Raw genomic sequence first — 16,026 nt, 5'->3', positions numbered from 1 at the left:
GAACAACAGACTGGTTCCAAATCAGGAAAGGAGTATGTCAAGGCTGTATGTTGTCACCCTGCTTATTTAACTTATATGCAGAGTACATCATGAGAAACCCTGACCCGGATGAAGCACAGGCTAGAATCAAGATTGCCAGGAGAAATATCAATAACCTCAGATATACAGATAACACCACCCTTATGGCAGAAAGCAAAGAACCAAAGAGCCTCTTGATGAAAGTGAAAGTGGAGAGTGAAAAAGTTGGCTTAAAACTCAACATTCAGAAAACGAAGATCATGGCATCTGGTCCCATCACTTCATGGCAAACAGGTGGGGAAACAATGGAAATAGTGACTGACTTTATTTTGGGGGGCTCCAAAATCACTGCAGATGGTGACTGCAGCCATGAAATTAAAAGACGCTTGCTCCTTGGAAGAAAAGTTATGTCCAACCTAGACAGCATATTAAAAAGCAGAGACATTACTTTGTCAACAAAGGTCCATATAGTCAAAGCTATGTTTTTTCCAGTAGTTATGTATGGATGTGAGAGTTGGACTATAAAGAAAGCTGAGCGCTGAAGAATTGATTCTTTTGAACTGTGGCGTTGAAGAAGACTCTTGAGAGTCCCTTGGACGACGGCAAGGATATCCAACAAGTCCATCCTAAAGGAGATCAGTCCTGAATATTCATTGGAAGGACTGATGCTGAAGCTGAAATTCCAATACTTCGGCCACCTGATGCAAAGAACTGACTGGGAAAGACCCTGATGCTGGGAAAGATTGAAGGCAGGAGGAAAAGGGGACGACAGGATTAGATGGCATCACCAACTCAATGGACATGAGTTTTGAGTAAACTCCGGGAGTTGGTGATGGACAGGGAGGCCTGGCCCACTGCTGTCCATGGGGTCGCAAAGGGTCAGACACAACTGAGCAACTGAACTGAACTGAACTGAAGCAACTGAACAACAGTTATTATGTTCTAATACCAATACTTCAAATTCCAATTCACACTACATATTCTTTCCTAGTCTTCCCCTCTATAATTTTACCTTCTCCAAAATGGCTCCCATTTTCTACAATATATTTACCTGCATTTGCTCATATTGAAATCTGTTGTACTGAGGCAGAAAGTAGATGGACCACCCACCTCTCCCCGTGGGCCAGGGTAAAGCTATTGGAGATTTATTCCCTTTGGACTGAAACTCCAAGATAAGCATCAGTTCATTTCAGTTCAGTCACTCAGTCGTGTCCAACTCTGCAACCCCATGGACTGCAACATGCCAGGCCTCCCTTTCCATCACCAACTCCCAGAGTTGACTCACTCATGTCCATTGAGTCGGTGATGCCATCCAACCATCTCATCCTCTGTCATCCCCTTCTCCTCCCGGCTTCAATCTTTCCCAGTATCAGGGTCTTTTCAAAAGAGCATAGCAAGACCATTAAGGGAGGAGGCTGGGCCCTGCCCAGATCAAATATTTCTCATTATTGAAGTCAGAAGACCTCCGTGACCACACATGCACAGAAAGGCTCCTTGGAGATCAAAGGGGAGTGATGTCAAGAGATGCTCTATCCACAGGCCTTTGCAGTAGAATCCGTCTTGGAGAGATGCGTGCTTACACATGGGAGGAAGCAATGCCTCATAAAAGTAATTCAAACTGCCACACTGACACGAATCAGCCTCCCTCTCTCTCTTTCTCTCTCTCTCTGAGTCTGCCTGTGTGTCTATCTACATGTACTGTACTCTGTTTTTCCTCCTAATAAATACTTTATTTGTTTCACTACTTTCTGTCTTTGTGGCAGTTCTTTTCTACAAAGCTGAAAGGCCAAGGCCCTTGTCACTGACCACTGGTCCAGTGATTAGGATGTGGTGCTCTGACTGCTGCAACCTGTCCTCAATCTCCAACTGGGGACCCAAGCTCCGCTTCAAACAGTTGCAGGCCAAGGCCACCCAAGATCAGCACCATCATCACAGTGGAGTCTCTTCAGCTTATGCCTGAGTCATGTTAACATTTAACCTAAAAGGTTCTGATCATTGCCTTACCATGTGGCATGGCAAGAGTTTACATTTGCCTCTTCTTTACATTTCCTGCACCAAACAACAATGAGGCATTTCTTCAGAAAGTTCAGATTGTGTTGAGTGGAAAATTGAATCTCAAGACCACAACCTGGCACTGCTGCTAAGTCGCTTCAGTCGTATCCGACTCTGTGCGACCCCATAGACGGCAGCCCACCAGGCTCCCCCGTCCCTGGGATTCTCCAGGCAAGAACACTGGAGTGGGTTGCCACTTCCTTCTCCAATGCATGGAAGTGAAAAGTAAAAGTGAAGTCACTCAGTCGTGTCTGACTCTTCGTGACCCCATGGACTGAAGCCTACCATGCTCCTCCGTCCATGGGATTTTCCAGGCAAGAGTACTGGAGTGGGTTGCTATTGCCTTCTCCACTAGGGATACTCATTTCTACTGGATTGGTCATTATTTCTAAGCTGCTTTAGTGGAGAGAACTAGATCTATGTCTATATCTCTATTTATATCTAGAGCTATACTTAAAAGATAGAAATAGAGATAATTTATACTGCTACTTCAAATTCAAGACTACAAGGGTTTATGTAACCTTTTTATATTACATGTTTCTTTTCTTTTCCACACTGAGAATCCTAGTTCTCAAGAACATAAGGAGTATTCCATAATTACTCACTCTATCCCACATTGCATACACAACAGTCTCCAGCATAATATGAATACTACAATCACTGATATAATTACTGAGAAAAGTTTACATTTATATTTGCATATGCCCTTTCATTCTATATCTGCTACTTCCCTCCGCACGTGAGGTATGCTCCCCTCCCACCCACAGCTGACCTTGGTGGACCAAAGGACCCTCCCCAGTGGCCCAGCATACAGCTCACTGTTCCCATGGCTGATAAAGAGAGGCTCACCTCCAAGGCCACTAAGAGCTGAGTACCACCCCAGGGTACTCAGGTACCAGGGTACTGGTACCTGCCCTAGCTCAGCAGCTCTCCCCCATCAGGCAGCTGTCCGGAGCCCTGCCCTGCCCTGCCGAGTGTCACCAGCACCCCAACAGCAATTGCAACCCTTAGCTCAGGGCCCTGCCACACAAAAACTGGGCTTCTGGATACAAGGAGTGGCTTCCGGGGCCCTCCTCCCTGCTATTCTGCGAGAGGCAACAATGAAACGTTTGCTCCTTTGCCCCTCACCTTCTCCACTGAAAAGGTTTCCGTCCACTGATCTGACACACAAAGTTCCACAGTCATTCCTTCGAGTTTAAGGCTTTGATTGCTAAAAGCCCCTGGAGGTCAGAGTCCTATCTGGAAGGATGGTAGGTGGTCAATCCCTCTAGTTACCAGGTCAGTGACTTTTCCCTTGGCCAGCAAGGGAATGTAGGGTAGAGAGCAGGAGACGACACAGGGAGGCCAAGAGAAGGGGATGGACGGCTTTGGAAGATCAGGATGCTCTCACAGAAGTCCAGGCCGTGGTCCTGAGCTGGAGCAGGCAATGAGCTCCAGAAACCTGAGCCGCTGCCTGGCCCTGCTCTGTCTCCCATGTTCTGTGTGGGCCAGTGGCACCGTCTCTCTAGCCCCCAGGCCCCTCAGCTCAGCCATGTTCCCTTCCCTTCTCCTTGACCTGTGGGCTTCCACAGGATGGTAAGCCTGAGGGCTAATTCCTGGGCCCTGTGTGGGCCTTCCCTCTTCTTCCTCTGGTGTGGGTGTGAGGTGGGTCTGGTGATCCAGGGTGGGGCCCGACTATGGGAGGAGGCTCCTGACAGCTGTGGTTGGGCCTCCAGTCGGAGGGTGGCCTGGCTCCTGCCCCGTGCCCGGGCCTCCCTGGCTGCCTGCTGCAGGCACTCCCTGCTGGATACCGCATTCCTGCCATTCTCGGAGCCCGCCCCATGCCTGCTCTCAAAGGGCTCCTTGAGGTTAGCATTCAAGGCCTGTTGGGTCAGTGGGTCAGCTTGGAAGGCTGTCCTTGTCCAGACCGACTGTGGGCCCTTCCCTTGTTGATCTCTTCACAGATAATGCCACTGCCCCCCGTCCTAGTGACCACTCCCCCTCCCCTGAGCAGCCCTCTTTCATGGGCAGTGAGGATGCGGGGACGGTGAGGACCAGAGGGTGACAGCACCCAGCGCTGATGAGGAAGAATGATGCTCCAGCAGGCAGCCCCGCTTTAGGAAAACCCCCTCCACAGAAGGTCACACTTGTCCCAGACAGTTGGTTGCTGGTATTGTGCTCTCAAAAACGACAGAATGATCTCTGTTCGTTTCCAAGGCAAACCATTCAATATCACAGTAATCCAAGTCTATGCCCTAACCAGTAACACTGAAGAAGCTGAAGTTGAATGGTCTATGAAGACTACAAGACCTTTTAGAACTAACACCCAAAAAAGATGTCCTTTTCATTATAGGGGACTGGAATGCAAAAGTAGGAAGTCAAGAAACACCTGGAGTAACAGGCCAATTTGGCCTTGGAATACGGAATGAAGCAGGGCAAAGACTAATAGAGTTTTGCCAAGAAAATGCACTGGTCATAACAAACACCCTCTTCCAACAACACAAGAGAAGATTCTATACATGGACATCACCAGATGGTCAACATTGAAATCAGATTGATTATATTCTTTGCAGCCAAAGATGGAGAAGCTCTATACAGTCAGCAAAAACAAGACCAGGAGCTGACTGTGGCTCAGACCATGAACTCCTTATTGCCAAATTCAGACTTAAATTGAAGAAAGTAGGGAAAACCACTAGACCATTCAGGTATGACCTAAATCAAATCCCCTATGATTATACAGTGGAAGTGAGAAATAGATTTAAGGGCCTAGATCTGATAGATAGAGTGCCTGATGAACTATGGAATGAGGTTCATGACACTGTACAGGAGACAGGGATCAAGACCATCCCCATGGAAAAGAAATGCAAAAAAGCAAAATGGCTGTCTGGAGAGGCCTTACAAATAGCTGTGAAAAGAAGAGAAGCGAAAAGCAAAGGAAAAAAGGAAATATATAAACATCTGAATGCAGAGTTCCAAAGAATAGCAAGAAGAGATAAGAAAGCCTTCCTCAGCCATCAGTGCAAAGAAATAGAGGAAAAGAACAGAATGGGAAAGACTAGAGATCTCTTCAAGAAAATCAGAGATACCAAAGGAACATTTCATGCAAAGATGGGGTCGATAAAGGACAGAAATGGTATGGACCTAACAGAAGCAGAAGATATTAAGAAGAGATGGCAAGAATACACAGAAGAACTGTGCAAAAAAGATCTTCATGACCCAGATGATCACGATGGTGTGATCACTCACTTAGAGCCAGACATCCTGGAATGTGAAGTCAAGTGGGCCTTAGAAAGCATCACTACGAACAAAGCTAGTGGAGGTGATGGAATTCCAGTTGAGCTATTCCAAATCCTGAAAGATGATGCTGTGAAAGTGCTGCACTCAATATGACAGCAAATTTGGAAAACTCAGCAGTGGCCACAGGACTGGAAAAAGTCGGTTTTCATTCCAATTCCAAAGAAAGGAAATGCCAAAGAATGCTCAAACTACCGCACAATTGCACTCATCTCACACACTAGTAAAGTAATGCTTAAAATTCTCCAAGCCACTCTTCAGCAATATGTGAACCGTGAACTTCAAGATGTTCAAGCTGGTTTTAGAAAAGGCAGAGGAACCAGAGATCAAATTGCCAACATCCACTGGATCATGGAAAAAGCAAGAGAGTTCCAAAAAACATCTATTTCTGCTTTATTGACTATGCCAAAGCCTGTGTGGATCACAATAAACTGTGGAAAATTCTGAAAGAGATGGGAATACCAGACCACCTGATCTGCCTCTTGAGAAATCTGTATGCAGGTCAGGAAGCAACAGTTAGAACTGGACATGGAACAACAGACTGGTTCCAAATAGGAAAAGGAGTACGTCAAGGCTGTATATTGTCACCCTGTTTATTTAACTTATATGCAGAGTACATCATGAGAAACGCTGGACTGGAAGAAACACAAGCTGGAATCAAGATTGCCGGGAGAAATATCAATAACCTCAGATATGCAGATGACACCACCCTTATGGCAGAAAGTGAAGAGGAACTTAAAAACCTCTTGATGAAAGTGAAAGTGGAGAGTGAAAAAGTTGGCTTAAAGCTCAACATTCAGAAAACGAAGATCATGGCATCCGGTCCCATCACTTCATGGGAAATAGATGGGGAAACAGTGGAAACAGTGTCAGACTTTATTTTTCTGGGCTCCAAAATCACTGCAGATGGTGACTGCAGCCATGAAATTAAAAGACACTTACTCCTTGGAAGGAAAGTTATGACCAACCTAGATAGCATATTCAAAAGCAGAGACATTACTTTGCCAACAAAGGTTCATCTAGTCAAGGCTATGGTTTTTCCAGTGGTCATGTATGGATGTGAGAGTTGGACCGTAAAGAAGGCTGAGCGCCAAAGAATTGATGCTTTTGAACTGTGGTGTTGGAGAAGACTCTTTTGAGTCCCTTGGACTGCAAGGAGATCCAACCAGTCCATTCTAAAGGAGATCAGCCCTGGGATTTCTTTGGAAGGAATGATGCTAAAGTTGAAACTCCAGTACTTTGGCCACCTCATGCAAAGAGTTGACTCATTAGAAAAGACTCTGATGCTGGGAGGGATTGGGGGCAAGAGGAGAAGGGGACGACAGAGGATGAGATAGCTGGATGGCATCACTGACTCGATGGATGTGAGTCTCAGTGAACTCTGGGAGTTGGTGATGGACAGGGAGGCCTGGCGTGCTGCGATTCATGGGGTCGGAAAGAGTCGGACACGACTGATCGACTGATCTGATCTGATCTGATTGTGGTGGGAGGGTGGGGTCACCAGAGGGGTCAGGTCTGATTGGTTCCCACAGGATCCGAGCCCCAGGGATGGCCTGGCTGGGGGCCTGTGATGCAGGACTGCTTATACCCAGCCATCTCTTTTTTTTTTTTTTTGCCTAGTTACCTATTTTTATCTCTTTTTTTAACCAGTAAATTTACCAGACTACATCTTGGTGTTGCTTGTTTTAAGGACAATAGTCTCAAACATGTGGTATGCTCCTTTTTCTTTAATTAGTCAATTTATTTATTTTTGGCTGCACTGAGTCTTCATTGCTGCACAGAGGCTTTCTCTAGTTGCATCAAGTGGGGGCTACTCTTTCACTGTGTTATGCGGGCTTCTTACTGCAGTGGCTTCTCGTTGCAGAGCACAGGTTGCAGGGCATGCAGGCTTCAGTAGTTGTGGCACATGGGCTTAGTTGCCCCACAGCAGGTGGAATATTCCTGGACCAGGGATCGAACCTGTGTCTCCTGCACTGGCAGGCGATTCTTAACCACTGAACTACCTGGGAAGTACATGTGTTATGCTCTTTTAATTTGTAGTTTCAAATACATCAGATCAGTTCAGTTCAATTCGTCGCTCAGTCGTGTCTGACTCTTTGCAACCCCATGAACCGCAGCACACCAGGCCTCCCTGTCCATCACCAACTCCTGGAGACCACCCAAACCCATGTCCATCGAGTCAGTGATGCCATCCAACCAGCTCATCCTCTGTCGTCCCCTTCCCCTCCTGCCCTCAATCTTTCCCAGCATCAGGGTGTTTCAAATGAGTCAGTTCTTTGCATCAGGTGGCCAAAGTATTGGAGTTTCAGCTTCAGCATCAGTCCTTCCAATGAATATTCAGGACTGATTTCCTTTAGGATGGACTGGTTGGATCTCCTTGCAGTCCAAGGGGCTCTCAACAGTCTTCTCCAACACCACAGTCGAAAGCATCAATTCTTTGGCACTCAGCTTTCTTTATGGTCCAACTCTCACATCCATACATGACTACTGGAAAAACCATAGCTTTGACTAGACGGACCTTTGTTGGCAAATTAATGTCTCTGCTTTTTAATATGCTATCTAGGTTGGTCATAACTTTTCTTCCAAGGAGCAGGCGTCTTTTAATTTCATGGCTGCACTCACCATCTGCAGTGACTTTGGAGCCCAAAATCTGTATATTAGGCCACAAGTTAAGTCTCAGTAGATTATGAGACACATCATACAAAGCATCTTCTCTCACCACAAGATAAAACTAGAAATCACTAACGTAAAGAAAACTGGAAAGTATACAAAATTGTGGATACTAAACAATACACTTTTTTTTAAAACAATACACTTTTAAATAACCAATGGATCAAAGAAGAAGTCAGAGAGGAAATTAGAAAATATGTAGAGATGATTGAAAATGAAAGCAACACACCAAAACTTCTGGGACACAGTGAAAGTGGTGCTGATGGGAATTTATAACTATAAATACTTACATTAAAAAACAAGAACATACAGAAGGCCAACAGGCAACGGAAGATGCTCATCATCACTAATCAGGGAAATGTAAATCAAAACTACAATGAGCTATTACCTTGTGCCTGTCAGAATGGCTCTTACTATCCAAAATGACAACAATTGTCAATGAGGATGGAGAGAAAAGGGAACCTTGTACACTGTTGGGAATGGAAATTGGTGCAGCCACTTAGGAAAACAGTATGGAGATTCCCCCAAAAAATGAAAAATAGAACTACCAAATGATCCAGCAATTCTATTCCTGGGTATTTATCTGAAGAAAACTAAAACTCTAATTAGAATAGATATATACACCCGTAAGTTCATTGCAGCATTATTTACAATGGCCAAGATATGGATACAAGATAAATTCCCATCAATAGATGAATGGATAAAGAAGATGTGTTGTGTACAATCACACACACACACACACAGAATGGAATATTATTCAGCCATAAGGAAAGAACGAAATCTTGCCACTCGTGACAACATGACTGGACCTAGAGGGTATTATGCTTAGCACAATAAGTCAGAGAAAGAGAATACTGTATGTTTTCTCATATATGTAGAACCTAAACAATAAAACAAATGAGATACAGATAGAACAAAACAAAACAGATACAGAGATTAAACAGGTGGTTTCCACAGGGGAGAGAGGTAGGAGGAGAAAAGAAATAGAAGGAGATTAAGAGGTACAAACTTCCAGTTCCAAAATAAATAAGTCTTGAACATGAAATGTGCAGTGTGGAGAATATAGTCAGTAACCATATAATATCTTTGTATAGTGACTTATTGTAACTAGACTTACTGTGATGAACATTTTGAGATGTATAGAAATATCAAATCACTGTGTTGTGTAACAGGAGCTAACATAGTGTTGAAGGTTGTTTATACTTCAAAAACAAACAAGTTCGTGGAAAAAGAGATCATATTTATGATTACCAAAGGTGGGGGGAAGTGAGAGGGAGAATTAGATAAAGGGAGTCAAAAGTACAAATTTCCAGTTATAAGACAAATAAATATTAGGGATGTGATGTACAGCATGATAAATACGGTCAACACTGCTGTATGTTACATATGAAAGTTGTTAAGAGAGTAAATCTGCTGTGCTGTATGTCAATTATACCTCAATAGAACTGAAGAAAAGAAAACAAAAAGAGGTCTCAAATCAACAACCTACTTTACAACTTAAGGAACTAAATCTAAACGAAAAAACTAAACCCAAAGCTAGTAGGAGGAAGGAAATGGTAAACATTAGAGCAAAGATAAGTGAAATCGAGAAGAAAAAAACAATAGAAAAAATCAATGAAACCAAAAGTTGGTTCTTTGAAAAGATCAACAAAATTGACAGACCTTTAACTAGACTAAGAAGAAAAGAGAGAAGATTCAAATTACTAAAATGAGAAATGAAAATGGGAACAGTACCCGATTCTATGAAAATAAAAAGGACTATAGGAGAGTGCTTGGAGAAGGCGATGGCACCCCACTCCAGTACTCTTGCCTGGAAAATCCCATGGGCAGAGGAGCCTGGTGGGCTGCAGTCCATGGGGTCGCTAAGAGTTGGACACAACTGAGCGACTTCACTTTCACTTTTCACTTTCATGCATTGGAGAAGGAAATGGCAACCCACTCCAGTGTTCTTGCCTGGAGAATCCCAGGGACGGGGGAGCCTGGTGGGCTGCCGTCTCTGGGGTCGCACAGAGTCGGGCACGACTGAAGCGACTTAGAATAGGAGACTGCTATGACAGTTCTATGCTAACAAGTTGGATAAGCTAAATAAAATGCACAAACTGCTACAAACACAAAACCTACGAAGACTAAACCATGAACAGAGTATCTGAATAGAGCTATAACTAGTAAGGAGATTGAATCAGTAATCAAAAATTTATTAACCACATGGTGCTGAGAAGCTTTTGAAAAAAAAAAGACAATGAAAACAAAAAACTACCAACAAAGAAAAGTCCTGGACTTGATGACTTCACTGGTAAATTCTACTGAACATTTAAATAAATAATACTAATTCTTCTCAAACTTTTCCAAAAGCCTAAAGAAGAGGGCAGAGAAGGCAATGGCACCCCACTCCAGTACTCTTGCCTGGAAAATCCCATGGACGGAGGAGCCTGGTAGGCTGCAGTCCATGGGGTCGCTAAGAGTCAGGCACGACTGAGAGACTTCAATTTCACTTTTCACTTTCATGCATTGGAGAAGGAAATGACAACCCACTCCAGTGTTCTTGCCTGGAGAATCCCAAGGACAGAGGAGCCTGGTAGGAGGCCGTCTTTGGGGTCACACAGAGTTGGACACAACTGAAGTTATGCAGCAGCAGCAAAGAAAAGGGAGCACTTTCTAACTCATTTTACAAGGACATTACCTTGACATCAAAGCCAGACAAAGACACTACAAGAAAACTACAGTCTAATACAGGTCCATGTAGTCAAGGCTATGGTTTTTCCAGGGGTCATGTATGGATGTGAGAGTTGGACTGTGAAGAAAGCTGAGCGCCAAAGAATTGATGCTTTTGAACTGTGGTGTTGGAGAAGACTCTTGAGAGTCCCTTGGACTGCAAGGAGATCCAACCAGTCCATCCTAACGGAGATCAGTCCTGGGTGTTCATTGGAAGGACTGATACTGAAGCTGAAACTCCAATATTTTGGCCACCTGATGCAAAGAGCTGACTCATTGGAAAAGACCCTGATGCTGGGAGGGATTGGGGGCAGGAGGAGAAGGGGACAACAGAGGATGAGATGGCTGGATGGCACCACCAACTCAGTGGACATGAGTTTGGGTAAACTCCGGGAGTTGGTGATGGACAGGGAGACCTGGCATGCTGAGGTTCATGGGGTCGCAAAGAGTCAGACACGACTGAGCGACTGAACTGAACTGAATATCCCTTATAAACCTTGGTGCAAAAATCACAAAATACTAATAGACAGAATTCAGTAGCATATCAAAAGATGCACCATGACACACCATGACCAAGTGAGATTTATTCCTGGATTGCAAAGATGGTTCAACACACAAAAAGTGATCAATGTAATATACCACATCAACAAAATGAAGGGGAAAAAAACACATGCACATCTCAATGTAGAAAAAACATTGACAAAATTCAACACCCTTTCAAGATAAAAATGTTCAGTAAAAAGCAATAAAAGGAAACTACCTCAACATGATAATAAAAAGAGTCTTCTTAATTATATCCCCTCCCACTCACATAGAAATGAGTTTAAATTCTCTGCGCATAGACCATCTGGGGAGGAGGGTGTTTGTGTGTGGCAGGGCAGCCCAGAAGACTGCTGCCTGGGGATGGGAGGAAAAATGAAAAAGGGGGAGAAACAGCCCAAGTTGAAAATTCCTATTGTTGTCAGAGCAAAGCAATGGTGGGGCTTTGAGTGCTTCCCACAGATCATCCACCCTCTGCCTACCTTCACCCTCCCCACCACTCCTTCCTGAGGGGAGATCACCTTGCTCCTGCCTATAGGCTCCAGGGAACCATGTCCACTCAGGCCAGCCCATCCTCTGAGAAACACAGCCCTCATGTCCAAATACTTAGCTGGCCATTAGCAAGGTGGTCTGCTGTTAGACTTGTCTGTGCCCTTCCAGAGATCCTCACTGACTTCTATCTACATTGATCACTTCATGGGTTGGGGGGAATGGACCTGAGGCCTTGAGAAGTGAAGGGACCTGAGGCCACTAGCAGAAGAGCATCGTTTGTCTTGTCCCCGCCCACCAGCATTTTCCTGCGGAATTCCAGGTAGCAAGTGGCAAGTCTCCCTTGGCTGCTGGCACCACTTACTCTGTAGGCTGGAGGCCAGCCAGAAGGCTGTGAGGGGCCAGGTAGGGTCAGGCATTTGATTCTGCCTCCTCGTGCTGGGATCTGCCTGAGGTCCTGTTCAGTCTGTCTGCTGGCCAAATTCCCACCCTGGCCGTGGATAGCGCGACCTCCACTCTGATTCCTATCACTCGAAGCCTTGCTCCCCTGCATCCTGGCATGCTGCTGCTGCTCTGGAAGGCCAGCAGCTCTGAAGACCTCCCAAGGAGCAGACCTTACAGCTCTACTGTCTGGAACCGTAGGGAGCCGGCACAGGAAGCGGGGAGCAGGATAAGATGCTGCCTGGATGCCTGAGGAGTGTGGCACTGCAGGAAGTGCATGCACATGGCTCTGTGGGTCCACGGCTGTCCCTACAGGGAGCGTGTGGGTTGGGTGAGTGAGTGTGCGTGCTGCCATGCCAGAAAGATCTGTAAAGCTCCAAGACTGCTGGCAGCCCTAGTCAGAGCATGGCGGGGGAGTGGGGTGGGGGCTGCAATTCCTCTTCCCAGGACAAGCCCTCCAGCACCTACCAGGACATGCCAGGTGAGCCCCTGGACTGCGGGACACAGGCCCCTGAGGAATGGGCAGTGGCCCAGGGCTTAGCTTTACTCGCAGCTATGTATAGTGCTGGCAGAGGGTGCTCCTTGGGAACTCTGGGTTTGAGTCAAGGAGAGCATCTGTCCTGTAATTTTCCAGGGGAGAGATGAGAACATGAATTTGGAGTAACTAGCACCGAGACTCTGGAGCAGCGCCTGTGCCTTCCTGTTCCTCCTCCTGAAATCTGTCCTGCCTCCTCCAGGTGGCTTCCTGTTTGAAGGGCTCTCTGATGATGAGGACGACTTTCACCCAGTAAGTGATGGGCTGCCTGCCATTTGCAGGAGATGGTGCTGGGGAGGCGCCCTCCGCAGCACCTGGCACACCCAGCTGGGGGTGGTCAGAGGCCCTGTGGGGGCCCAGGTGCGCCACACTATTGCTGTGACCCTGGCAGCCTGGGGAGTCTCTCCAAGAACTGTTCCTAGAGCAGGGGTGGGGTTCTTCTGAGAACCACTCAGGGCTGCCACCCTGATCTGGGCACCTCCCCTCCCAGAGTGCCAGGTCCATGCCCTTAAGCAGCAGCCCCAGCTCCCGCCCAGCTTCCCTGGGGTACAGTGGAGCTGCCAGGCCCCGGCCTATTACCCAGAGCGAGCTGGTCACTGCCCTGGCCCTGGCCAGCACTCTGGAGAGAGGTATGGAGAGAGGGGTGGGAAGGTCCAGGCTGAGCCCTCAGGTATGCAGAGAGGGGTGGGAAGTCCAGGCCGGGCCCCCAGGGAGAAGGGCCCAGTGGTACAGTGGGTTTACCTTTGCTGATCCTTGTGCTCCATCTGCTTTGATCTGAGCTCTACCTGGAGCCCCAGCGGATTTCCCACTGCAGCTCAGGTGACCTCCCCTCACCTGCCTTTAGGCTCAGAAGTCTGGGGCTCATCCCAGGCTTGACTGACTCTTCTCAGCAGTTGGAAGAACCTCATGTCGCATAATGGTTCCTTACTTATTCCTGAAAGTGGCCAGGCGTACATCACAGGCTTAAGCATTCCTGGTGACAGTCACTCCAGCCGGCAAAGCCGTCTTTCCTCTGCCAATATGGGTCCTAGGCTCGGTCAGGGGTCCCCTTCCATCTCCCTGGAGCAAAAGAGTACAGAACCCTTCCTGCGCACATAGAGAGCTTTTAGGTGGCTCTGTGGCTGTCTCCTGCTGGCCCCTGCTGGGAGGCAGTGGTGAGGCACCCAGGGCACCGTGGGGTGATGTGACGGCAGTGGGTGTGTGCTGGGAGACTGGGGTGGCTCTGAGGGTGGCACTGACCATGGTCTGTCTCTAGGGCCACTCCTCAGGGACCTCCCCAATGTCCTCCAGCGTCCAGTCAGGGACGCCCATCACCAACGATCTCTTCAGCCAAGCCCTGCAGCATGCCCTGCAGGCCTCGGGGCAGCCCAGCCTTCAGGTCAGTCTTCCCCCTTCTGATGTTCACACAGCTTCTTTGGTATTTTGGACGCTGAGCTTTTCTCTGCCCTCTGGAGGCCCTTCCCACTTGGCCTGCTTTGCTGCAGGAACAGCTGGGGTGTGGCAGCATGACAGGAGAGGGTGCTCCCAGCAAGGGCGGGTGTCCCTGCAGCTTCCACTCCTGCACCCAGTGCCCATGGCCTGGCTCCACTGACCGCCTGGCTTGGGTACTTGTGGCAGTTTCAATGGAGGAGTCACTCATCTAAGAAATGGAGTATTTCCTGCCATTATCAGTATGCAATGTTGTGGCAGTCATCAGTAACTTCTTCCCTCCCATGTGAGCTCCTGCGCCCTAAGGGCACTCTGGAAGGAGAATACCTGAGATCAGGCAGCTGTCAGATGGCAGCCACTCCCTATGGTGAGTCCCAAGGGAATTCAGGATGTGAAAAACATAGAGTGCTGGCCCAGGATAGCTCAGATACACATGAAAGGAAGGATTTCAGTGAGCCCAAACTCTTGCATCTTCCCATATATAGAAAGGCGCTAAATTCCTTAACTTGGGTTATCTGGTTTTCTTTAATTAACAATAACCTTTTGATGTTCAGACTGCCTGCCATTTGTCGCCAAACTTCTCTATACTCTGGCTCTTCTCCTTCCTCGGAGCAGTTGTCTCAGGGTCCCTTGAGATGCTGTCTCCAGGACTTGAAGTCCTAAAAATTCCCACCAAATTAAACACAGCTATCAACTTTTAGTTTGTGGTATATATTTTTTTAAGTCAACACATCCATCCTGTGAGTGTTGACTGAGTCTTGAGCAGCTGGGGTAGAGGCCAGCCAGTCCTTATTCCTCCATGGAGGGGCGCCAGGCAGTCACTGAACTGAGGGAGCAACAGGGTGAAAAGCCCGACCCAGGCTTCAAGGTGAGGGCCTAGGTCAAGCAAAACTTTTCTGAGGAAGAGGTGTTGGACTGGCTGTCAAAGAATTAATTAGAGGTTAGCCAGGCAGGGAAGCGGGTGTTTGGTTGAGGGAGTGTGATATCTAGGCTGAAGCAGCCAGCCTTAGAAATGGCCTGTGTCAGCCTACCTGTGACCTTCCACCCACAAGATTCGTTTTGAAGTCTTGGGGCCTGCCACGCTCTGGATATCATTCCTGGGGTTAATAATGAGGCTTGGTGTAATGTCTCATCCTATTCTTAAATTCTCAGCCAATTTTATCACCTTCAGAAAAGTAATTCTTATTTTCTTATCAGAATCCCCATTTTTGTAATCATTATCAGATTCTCTGTTTTTAAAGTGACCTCTGGTGAAAGTTAATTAAGCCATGAATTTTGTTTTTTTTTTAAGCAGGAAAATATTCTGATTTTCATTTTTGCACGTTATTCTCAAGTACACAATTACAATAATGTCACACATCCCTATATGATTCTCTTTTTATGTATTTTACTTTTTTTACAAAGTGTACAGAGGGAGGGACATACAATATTTAATAGGATATTTCTACAGAACAATAACTTATATTATGTCCTTGTAAAAATCTGTACCTCTTTAAAACATTTAACTGAAACATCCTTTTAGCTTTGCTAATCCAAATTGTTTTAAGAATTAAAACTAGGTTGTAACTAATGTCAGTACATAACAGTGACTACGATTTCAGTTTCTCTTTATACAGACAAATACACTTTATCATATTCACTTGACCAAACCCTTAAATACCTTTTAAAGGTTTCAATATTGTGCTTTAAAAAGAAAAGAACAGTGTATGAGGAAATGGCAACCCACTCCAGTACTCTTGCCTGGAGAATCCCATGGACGGAGGAGCCTGGTGGGATACAGTCCATGGGGTCGCAAAGAGTCGGACACGACTGAGCAAATCCTTAGTACATTGGCTGTTGACACATGAGTATCAGGCCATGAGTTTTAG

General features: G+C 46.4%; 1 pseudogene; it reads left to right on the top strand.

The window, feature by feature from the left end:
• Positions 1-16,026, top strand: part of LOC129633916 (protein SET-like) — a 35,285-nt pseudogene that overhangs the window by 7,878 nt on the left and 11,381 nt on the right.

Source organism: Bubalus kerabau, chromosome 19, assembly GCF_029407905.1.
Source record: "Bubalus kerabau isolate K-KA32 ecotype Philippines breed swamp buffalo chromosome 19, PCC_UOA_SB_1v2, whole genome shotgun sequence".
In the NCBI taxonomy this organism is placed as follows: Eukaryota; Metazoa; Chordata; class Mammalia; order Artiodactyla; family Bovidae; genus Bubalus; species Bubalus kerabau.
This window is presented reverse-complemented; position numbering and strand designations above follow the sequence as displayed.